The sequence below is a fragment of the Mauremys reevesii genome, linkage group 3, assembly GCF_016161935.1.
Source record: "Mauremys reevesii isolate NIE-2019 linkage group 3, ASM1616193v1, whole genome shotgun sequence".
Taxonomy (NCBI): Eukaryota; Metazoa; Chordata; order Testudines; family Geoemydidae; genus Mauremys; species Mauremys reevesii.
The window spans coordinates 47,334,152-47,343,449 of record NC_052625.1 but is presented as its reverse complement, the minus strand read 5'-3'; the positions used below and the strand labels follow the sequence as shown (position 1 = coordinate 47,343,449).

The 9,298-nt window shown below is 41.2% G+C and overlaps 1 long non-coding RNA gene across 1 annotated transcript; it reads right to left on the bottom strand.

The window, feature by feature from the left end:
- Window positions 1-6,380: 6,380 nt before the first annotated feature.
- LOC120400299 lies at window positions 6,381-7,885 on the bottom strand. The gene is made up of 3 exons (XR_005595696.1): window positions 7,723-7,885; window positions 7,382-7,573; window positions 6,381-6,612 (listed from the first exon to the last, which is right to left on the bottom strand). It is a non-coding gene; the product is annotated as an uncharacterized LOC120400299 (long non-coding RNA).
- Between the last annotated feature and the right edge of the window lie 1,413 nt (window positions 7,886-9,298).

Sequence of the window (9,298 nt, the reverse complement as noted above, 5' to 3'; positions counted from 1 at the left end):
ATCTCAAAAAAGTTCAGAAAAGGGCAACTAAAATGGTTAAGGGGGTTGGAACGGGTCCCATATGAGGAGAGATTAAAGAGGCTAGGACTTTTCATCTTGGAAAAGGGGAGACTAAGGGGGGATATGATAGAGGTATATAATGCTCATTGCCTGATCATGAAGGCAGGACACTGCAATCTAATAATGACTCAGAGCATTTTAAACAAAAGAACCCTTGTATGGGCTGTCACTACTTTCCACCAAACCAAAAAATAAAATAAAATAAAAATCTGAGTATACAGAAATTGTAACTGTAATAAGTAGAGGTGGGTGAATAATGCAAAATTTGTTCTTGAAATAGGCTTCAATTTAACAAGCACATAGTCATGTCCTTAACTTTAAGAATATGAGTAGTCCCATCCCTATTCAGCAAAATATTTAAGCATGTGATTAAAGTTGAACACATCCTTAAGTACTCTGTTGAGCTGAGACCACAGTCACTTGAATTTTTTAATCAATCCTTGCATCTCTTTTGTGATAGTTTGCTGTGAATATCTAAGCAACTGGTTCTTATGGCCACAAATACTGACAGAAGAGTATTTCAAAGTCGCACAGGTGAATATTCATGGTAGGCAAACTTTACATTATTTGCATGTGCAATTAACTGCAGTGGAAGTACTTGTGCATGAGTCCAGTTAGTAAACTGAAATAATACCTCGTGTCTGATCTGCCCAGTGGTGACTGAGCAACATGGCTTGGCTTGCAAGTATGTTGAATCCTAGAATAATGATAATACAACAATAGAAACAATTCAAACAGTAAAAAAAAAAAAAGGGAGAAGCTGTCATCTGCGGTTGGAAACACCAAAAGCAGAAAAAAAGGGCTACATTACTCAGGTAAGTGCTGTGTTGTGAGTTGTTTGCTCACTTTTTGTCACCAGTTACTTTAACAATTGTGTTTGCTTGACATGGTAACATGGTGTATAGAATCTAAGTGAAAGTTGCTAAACTATTCTTATTTTATTATTACTGTTCTCTTTTGTTGTTTATGACTTCTGTTGTTGGTTTCAATACACTTGATGCTGGGTGTGGTGAGCTGAAGCCCTCGCCCTGGGAGGAGGAATTCTCTATATCCCTTAGGTTACCAGCAGTGGTTACTACTCTTTTTTCCCCATGCTGCTTGAGTACCTTTCTGCTGCTTATGTATTTAAGGCTGTTGTGCAAAAATAACATCAGGAGAGTGCACTGGACAATCCAAATCTTGCTTAGCTTAGTTTCATCAATTGTTGTTGTTTGTGTTGCTTAGGGTACCAAGGCGTTGCTGCTGCTGGCTTTTCCTTTCTGAGCTGATCTAAAATCTGCTATCCACTCCTCCCTCCCCCCATTGCAATATTGTACATAGAAACTAAATGAATTATTGCCAGATGACCCAAGAAGGCTTGCTAGCATATCTACAGTATATTCCCCCTCCCCCGAAATGCCTTCTGTAGACCAACAGAAACAACATAAACAACATCAACAAAACACTTGCATCTGTACTTACATGTGTGTTCAGTTTATATTCATAGAATCATACAATATCAGGGTTGGAAGGGACCTCAAGAGGTCATCTAAGTCCAACCCCCTGCTCAAAGCAGGACCAATCTCCAACTAAATCATCCCAGCCAGGGCTTTGTCAAGTCTGACCTTAAAAACCTCTAAGGAAGGAGATTCCACCACCTGCCTAGGTAACCCATTCCAGTGCTTCACCACCCTCCTAGTGAAAAAGTTTTTTTCTAATATCCAACCTAAGCGTCCCCAACTGCAACTTGAGACCATTACTCCTTGTTCTGTCATTTGGTACCACTGAGAACAGTCTAGTTCCATTCTCTTTGGAATCCCCTTTCAGGTAGTTGAAAGCAGTTATCAAATCCCCCCTCATTCTTCTCTTCTGTAGACTAAACAATCCCAGTTCCCTCAACCGTTCCTCATAAGTCATGTGCTCCAGCCCCCTAATCATTTTTGTTGCCCTCCGCTGGACTCTTTCCAATTTTTCCACATCCTTCTTGTAGTGTGGGGCCCAAAACTGGACACAGTACTCCAGATGAGGCCTCACCAATGTCGCATAGAGGGAACGACCAGGTCCCTTGATCTGCTGGCAATGCCCCTACTTATACAGCCCAAAATGTCGTTAGCCTTCTTGGCAACAAGGACACACTGTTGACTCATATCCAGCTTCTCGTCCACTGTAACCTCCAGGTCCTTTTCTGCAGAACTGCTGCCTAGCCACTCGGTCCCTAGTCTGTAGCAGTGCATGGGATTCTTCCGTCCTAAGTGCAGTACTCTGCCCTTGTCCTTGTTGAACCTCATCAGATTTCTTTTGGCCCAATCTTCTAATTTGTCTAGGTCCCTCTGTATCCTATCCCTACCCTCCAGTGTATTTACCACTCCTCACAGTTTAGTGTCATCTGCAAACTTGCTGAGGGTACTGTCCATGCCATCCTCCAGATCATTAATGAAATTATTGAACAAAACCGGTCCCAGGACTGACCCTTGGGGCATTCCACTTGATACTGGCTGCCAACTAGACATGGAGCCATTGATCACTACCCATTGAGCCCGACGATGTAGCCAGCTTTCTATCCACCTTATAGTCCACTCATCCAGCCCATACTTCTTTAACTTGCTGGCAAGAATACTATGGGAGACCATATCAAAAGCGTTGCTAAAGTCAAGGAATAACATGTCCACTGCTTTCCCCTCATCCACAAAGCCAGTTATCTCATCATAGAAGGCAATTAGGTTAGTCAGGCATGACTTGCCCTTGGTGAATCCATGCTGACTGTTCCTGATCACTTTCCTCTCCTCTAAGTGCTTCAGAACTGATTCCTTGAGGACCTGCTCCATGATTTTCCAGGGACTGAGGTGAGGCTCACTGGCCTGTGGTTCCCCAGATCCTCCTTCTTCCCTTTTTTAAAGATGGGCACTACATGAGCCTTTTTCCAGTCCTACGGGACCTCCCTTGATCGCCATGAGTTTTCAAAGATAATGGCCAATGGCTCTGCAATCACATCCGCCAACTCCTTTAGCATCCTCGGATGCAGTGCATCCGGCCCCATGGACTTGTGCTCGTCCAGCTTTTCTAAATAGTCCTGATCCACTTCTTTCTCCACTGAGGGTTGGTTATGTCCTTCCCATACTGTGCTGCCCAGTGCAGTAGTCTGGGAGCTGACCTTGTTCATGAAAACAGAGGCAAAAAAAGCATTGAGTACATTAGCTTTTTCCACATCCTCTGTCACTAGGTTGCCTCCCTCATTCAGTAAGGGGCCCACACTTTCCTTGACTTTCTTCTATTATCAACAATGACCCCAGCACAGGGCATTTCCAGGGTATTATGACCTCTTGAGGTAAATGGATGAAGAATATGCTGCAGTTTATGGTATCAGCTTCTTCCAGCTAGTACTTAATCCTCAGGAAATGCCCTGAGAATTTGCATATTTAATTGTGAAAATGATTGCTAATCACTCTTTTTACTATATGACCTTGTCTGCTTAGCTACATGATCACAAGATCCTGAACCATTTAAAGTTAATAGGAGCTTTGCAATTGACTTCAATGAACATAGGGTCAAGCTCCAAATGCTAGGGATGTTCCCATAAATGAATTAGCTTAATTATATATTTTACAAATATTTTAGGAGCTCATTAAAATGCCATTATACTATCACCACTGAACTTCAGCCAGGGTGCTGAGTGTCTAGATATTTCAGATACAATTGTTTTCTTTAGAACTGCTGATGAATGACTATATGGATGGGTAGGCAGAAAGACAGGATTTTTTTTCCGTACAGACACAAACTGAGATCAGTAGTTAAACAGTTATAGAAATATTTTTCAAGACAGCTCTCTGGATTAGATCTCTTTGATTTTGTTCATAACATTTTTAACTGCTCAAAACCCTCTAGACTTTCTGTGTCATAAAATATATATTATGAGTCAGATCCTCAGCTAATGGAGATTGGCATAGTTCCATTGTTTTCAGCAGACCCATGTCGATTTATACCAGGTGACGTTCTGGCCCTATATTACTAAGTCTAGACTGTGTCATGTAGCCACAGCTCTGAGTAGGTGGTGGATTAGCACAGCCCTTGGGGAGGCTGGGCATGGATTGTGCTTCCAGAAGACAAAATCCCTCTCCAAGCTCCTCAGTACACATGGGGTATGTGGCACAGGCCGTACCATCCCCTTGCATGGGGCACTCAAGGAGCCTGATCCACTGGTGTTACTGGAAAAGTTCCCAATGACTTCAGTGGGTACTGGATCAGGACCCAGGTGTCCTTTCGCTTTCTCGACACCTTGTGTCACATGCATGAATCAGGGACCTTATTATTTATTTCCCGCATGAACAGCAGAAATTAAATGTCACTTTGCAGTAAATATAACATTAGGCCGGAGTTACTCATATGAGAATGTTGCTAACAAGTCTGTACAATATATACTGTAATCAGTATTTTTGAGGTCTGGGCACTTTTAGTTCGAAAGATACCCCACATGTTAAAGCAACATTCTAAAGAGAGTAGAGTGCAGACATTTTTTGTAACATGAAGCTTTATATTCCCAAGGAAGACCTTTTTAAATGTGTTTTCATAATAAATATCCATCCTCCTTAAAATTCTCAGATGTAATCAGATAGACAAAGCTACTGAAAAGCAGCTGCTCAGCATAACTGACAAATTAAGCCGAGGCATGCTGTAGTGCTATTTTTCCCCCCAGTGACATGTTTCACTATCTCTTATTTTAGCCTCTTCAGGTTTGTTTTCCATTCTTTCATGGAGCGAGCACCACCAGAGAATCATCAACTGCATATGCATGTGGTTAACATGCATTTGTTCCACTTTTACAAGACACTTATGACTGAAAACAGATTGTGATTTCTAAATACTCTTCGACTCACTGAAATCTCAATAAAACTACAAACTTGTGTTTGCACATTCCTTGTCCTGAGCCCCTTTATCTTTACACTGGCATATTATTTTTACTACTGAGCTCTGCTAGAGGACAGATAGCCACTACTTGCTCAGATCAGTGTTTCAGATACAGAAATCAGTTATTTAAACCAAACTTTGTTATAGAGCCTTAAAGGCAAAGGACACAGTTCATTGCTTCAGCACTCTTATTAAAAGTGTCCGTTGCACAAACTTATATCCACTCTATATCCATTATCTAGTATGAACTGATGAGGGGGAATCTGGAATGAGGAGCAGCTCTGTGGTTTGGGTAGAAAGGCACAGCACTTCTAAAGGAAAATAAGTTTGTTAACTCTTTAAATGCTGGCATTTTCTTGAAATGAATGTTTAGAAAAATTATGGCCAGAGTCAATACTTAAGGTAGCACTGGTGTTTAATTTCTAAAAAGGAGTTTTCTCATGGTCATAATTTTGGCAAAACTTTGTCTTTTGGGTGGAAATTGGTTTATTTCAGCTTAGTTTAATATTCTTGAGAATTAGCAGATCATGATATTACAGACTCTCTATAAGGACTAGTTAACTGAACATATAAGCAGTGAGATCTTGGAGAAATGTTTACTTTTAGTTGTGGTGCCTTTCTTAGATGCTGCGGCATTACAAATTTCATTCCCTTCCCCCTCCCCCCCCCCGGTTTGAGTCTCATATTGAATAATTTCATAGGTACAGAGCTGCTGCCTACATGATATATTTATGCAAGCAGAACAAAAATATTTCCTAGTAAATGCTTAAGAAAAGGCATCTGGCCAACATTATGGACTTTGCCATAGTCCACTACTAAGGATAAACAGGGGAAAGCTTCATGAAAATCAATGTGTTACCATGAAACATTTTGGCTCCAATTAAACAGCATATTACAATGAAAAAATGCAAGATGTTCTCACATGCTCTAGTCATTTACATATTGGACTGTGAGATATGCCAGTTTCACTATGATGCACACATTTCAGGATATAACATTTTATTATTTGATGTATGTATTTGATATTAGAAGTTTTGAATTATGTCCCCAATTGTACCTCTAATGACAGTAGTTGCATAAACCATGTGTTATAGGGCAGGCTGTCTTGGAACACCACTTTGTGGTCAGGAGTGGCACTGCAGGTGAGCCCTACCTTGATTTCCTTCACCCACATATAAACAACTCCAGACAGACCTTCAGCAGGGCCGGCTCCAGCCCTTTTGCCACTCCAAGCGGCGAAGCAGGAAAAAAAAAAAGAGAAAGCCGATCCGTGGCACTTCGGTGGCAGCTTAGTTGCGCTGCTTCATTCTTCATTCGGTGGCAATTTGGCGGCGGGTCCTTCGCTCCCTCTCTTCCTCTTCAGCGGGGAGAGGGACCCGCCACTGAATTGCTGCTGAAGACCCGGATGTGCTGCCCCTTTCCATTGGCCGCCTCAAGCACCTGCTTCCTTCACTGGTGCCTGGAGCCGGCCCTGACCTTCAGGTGCCAAACTAAAAAGACCAACACAAAATATAACGGAAATCTTCATCTCAGCATCCTAGTTGGGAAACAGAGCCAGTCTTAGTTTATCTGTCCCTCCTGAGTCCACTGTTTGTCTCTGTCCAGGCCCTTTACCAGCAGGTTTCTCTCAACTCAGGTCCTTTCCCCTGGAGTCAGGTTTCTTTCCACTACCTGGAAGTAGAATACTTCTTTGGAGTCAGGGTTCTCAAGATATCTGTCAACTACAGCATATTCCAGTACGTAATTCCTAACACGCTGGGCTTCCTGCCATTGTTTGGAAGATCCCTTTGCAGAGACTAGGCCTTCCTGGATGCTTGCCTTCTGCAGCTTTCCTGTTAGAAATCTCCTCTCTTTAGGAGAAACTCCTAGACCCCCCACTCTGATGGGGTTTCTGGAGGGTTACTTGTCTGTTGGAGGACACTCTCCAGGCTCACTGCTCCAGGAACACACCTTCTAGGCTCCCTATTCTGGTGAGCTCACCTGATCAGCTCTCCTTCAGAGCTTCCTGTCTCCTTGGGAGTGCCTTCTCTAAGGGATCTTGGCCAACCTTTTTACTAGCTCCAGGTGCTCATTTCCTAATTTACCATTAAGCAGCCACTTGGGGCAGTCAGTTACCTCCAGGTGTGCCTTCAGAAGGCAGCTGTGGGCAAACTGGGCACTGATTCCTCTTAAAGGGTCCATTCTCCTCATGACACCAAGTAATTGCATGGTGCCATCAAATTTCAAAGTGCTATGTGTGACAATAGATATACTGTTTCTTTATATCTGTAACATGACATCTGGCAGGAAAAGGCTGGGGAAGATGGTAGGTGGAAATTTGACAGCGAAGCAGAGAGAGAGAAAGAAAGAAAGATTGAGAAAGAGAAGCTTTAGGGAGCACAATGTTGCCTCATTCTAATAAAGTCAGTTCAGTTAGGCAAATGACTCTATGAATCTTTACCATTTTGATTCAGCTTCAAGTAGTGGAAGATGCATAGTGACATGTAGCTGTATAATCCCAATTAGCTGCATAGAGCTATGTAGGTCTATGGTGCCATATAGTTACATAGTGGACCACTTCAGTTCCTGAGCTGTAAAGCAGTCCTACTGATGAAGAATATTTTCTCTGTTAACTTCCGATTGGTGACGTAACCTACATGAAAAAAGTAGCCTATTTTCATTGCTTTGTCATCAGGAATCTGCTTTATAGCAAGGTCTGAAAAGAGGTGAGAAATGTTGAAACGCTTTCATAAAAGGGATCCTTTAAAATATTTATAACTCATAACTAATTAGCAGATTTACCTGTAAAGTCTCAGAAAAATGCATTCAGTATTCAAAGAGTAAGTGCTGTAATTTTGGTATGGATACACTATATTATCAGACACAGCAGAGAGGTTTAGTCCCTGCTTCAATTTCAAATCTCAACTAAACCTTAACTTTGGAGCCTTTGTAATAAAAATCAACTTTGAACAACATCCAGGCCCTTTAAACTTTGGAATTGGAGCAATTGAACTGTCTTTTAATTTATAGACTGATCATTCTGAAATATTTAAACAAAGATTCCCATCACCACAACAGACATACAGTGAGAAATTAATTCCTGGTGTAACTTCACTGATTCCAATTTTTCCCCCTTACTAATGCTAAACAGCAGTAGATTTAAAGAGTGCAAATTTACCCTTGTGGATATTGATATTACATCACTTAATTCCATCAAACTACCCTCAAAAATAAATGCAGACCTAAAGCAGCACTTCCTTTAGCATAGAGGTTCATATATCAATTTCCGAGATTATCCAGCCTGGAGTTTGTTTTCAAAGACAAACTAGTCTTACTGTGAGATGTAAAATACAAAAACATGCAGTGGCATTTACTTCTCTGCTCAATCTGTTTAAATGTCATCCTCTGGACACAGTTGTTTAACAGAAAGCAAAATGTTTAAACTTAAATTCTGGGGAATGAAGGACTTCCTCAAGTCACATCACCAGTGAGAAGAATCAAATGGAAAATTGAAGTTAAAGGACAATAAGGACTGATAGATGGCAGGAAGTTATGACAGGATGAGTAGGAAATTAATTTTTTTTGGAGCCACAGGGAGCTCCTGGTTAAAGGTATGTAAAATGGCCTGTGTAATGGCAGTGCTATTAAATGTACGTTATATAGTCATGTTATTTATTGCTTTATATAGTTCCATACCAAACTTTAAAAAAAAAAAAGCCCTGTCAATCAATAAATACAAAGAAAATGTTACTTCAGCAAGTAACTCAGGCCCGTAACAATAAACCAGCCAATAACTCAAAGACTATTTCAGCTTCAAAGGGATGTCCCTCCCAAAACATCTAATCTATTTGGAACACTTAACCATCCACAAATGCCAGAGAAAATAGTTGGGCTTTTCAGCATGCCCTGAAAGTGAACTTATTCAGGTAACGTTGAACCAGCATTGGGAATGAATTCAAAAGCCAGAGCCAAAAGCTGTCAGAAGCTCATTCTCCTGTAAACCATGGGGCCTCCGGAGCAAGCACCTCTGCTATTTGCAAGCTCAGGTATCTAGATATTGTGAGATTTATCTGACCACAACCTTCTCAATAACTGTATCCAAAAAGGGAAGTTTCAAAACTAGTCAATAATTAGCCAGATTGTCTGTGTCAAGACTTAGTATTTTGAGCAAAGACCATACACAAAGAGAAGGAACTATCTATCTTAGATATGTATATGGCCCCTCCATTACTCTAGAATCTGATTGCATCACAATTGTCAGTTTTACCTCACAAAATCCCGTGAGATAGGGAAGTACTGTGATTATCCCCATTTTACACGTGAGGAACTGAGGCACGGGGAGACTATGTGACTTCCTCAAAGTCACACAAGAAGTCTG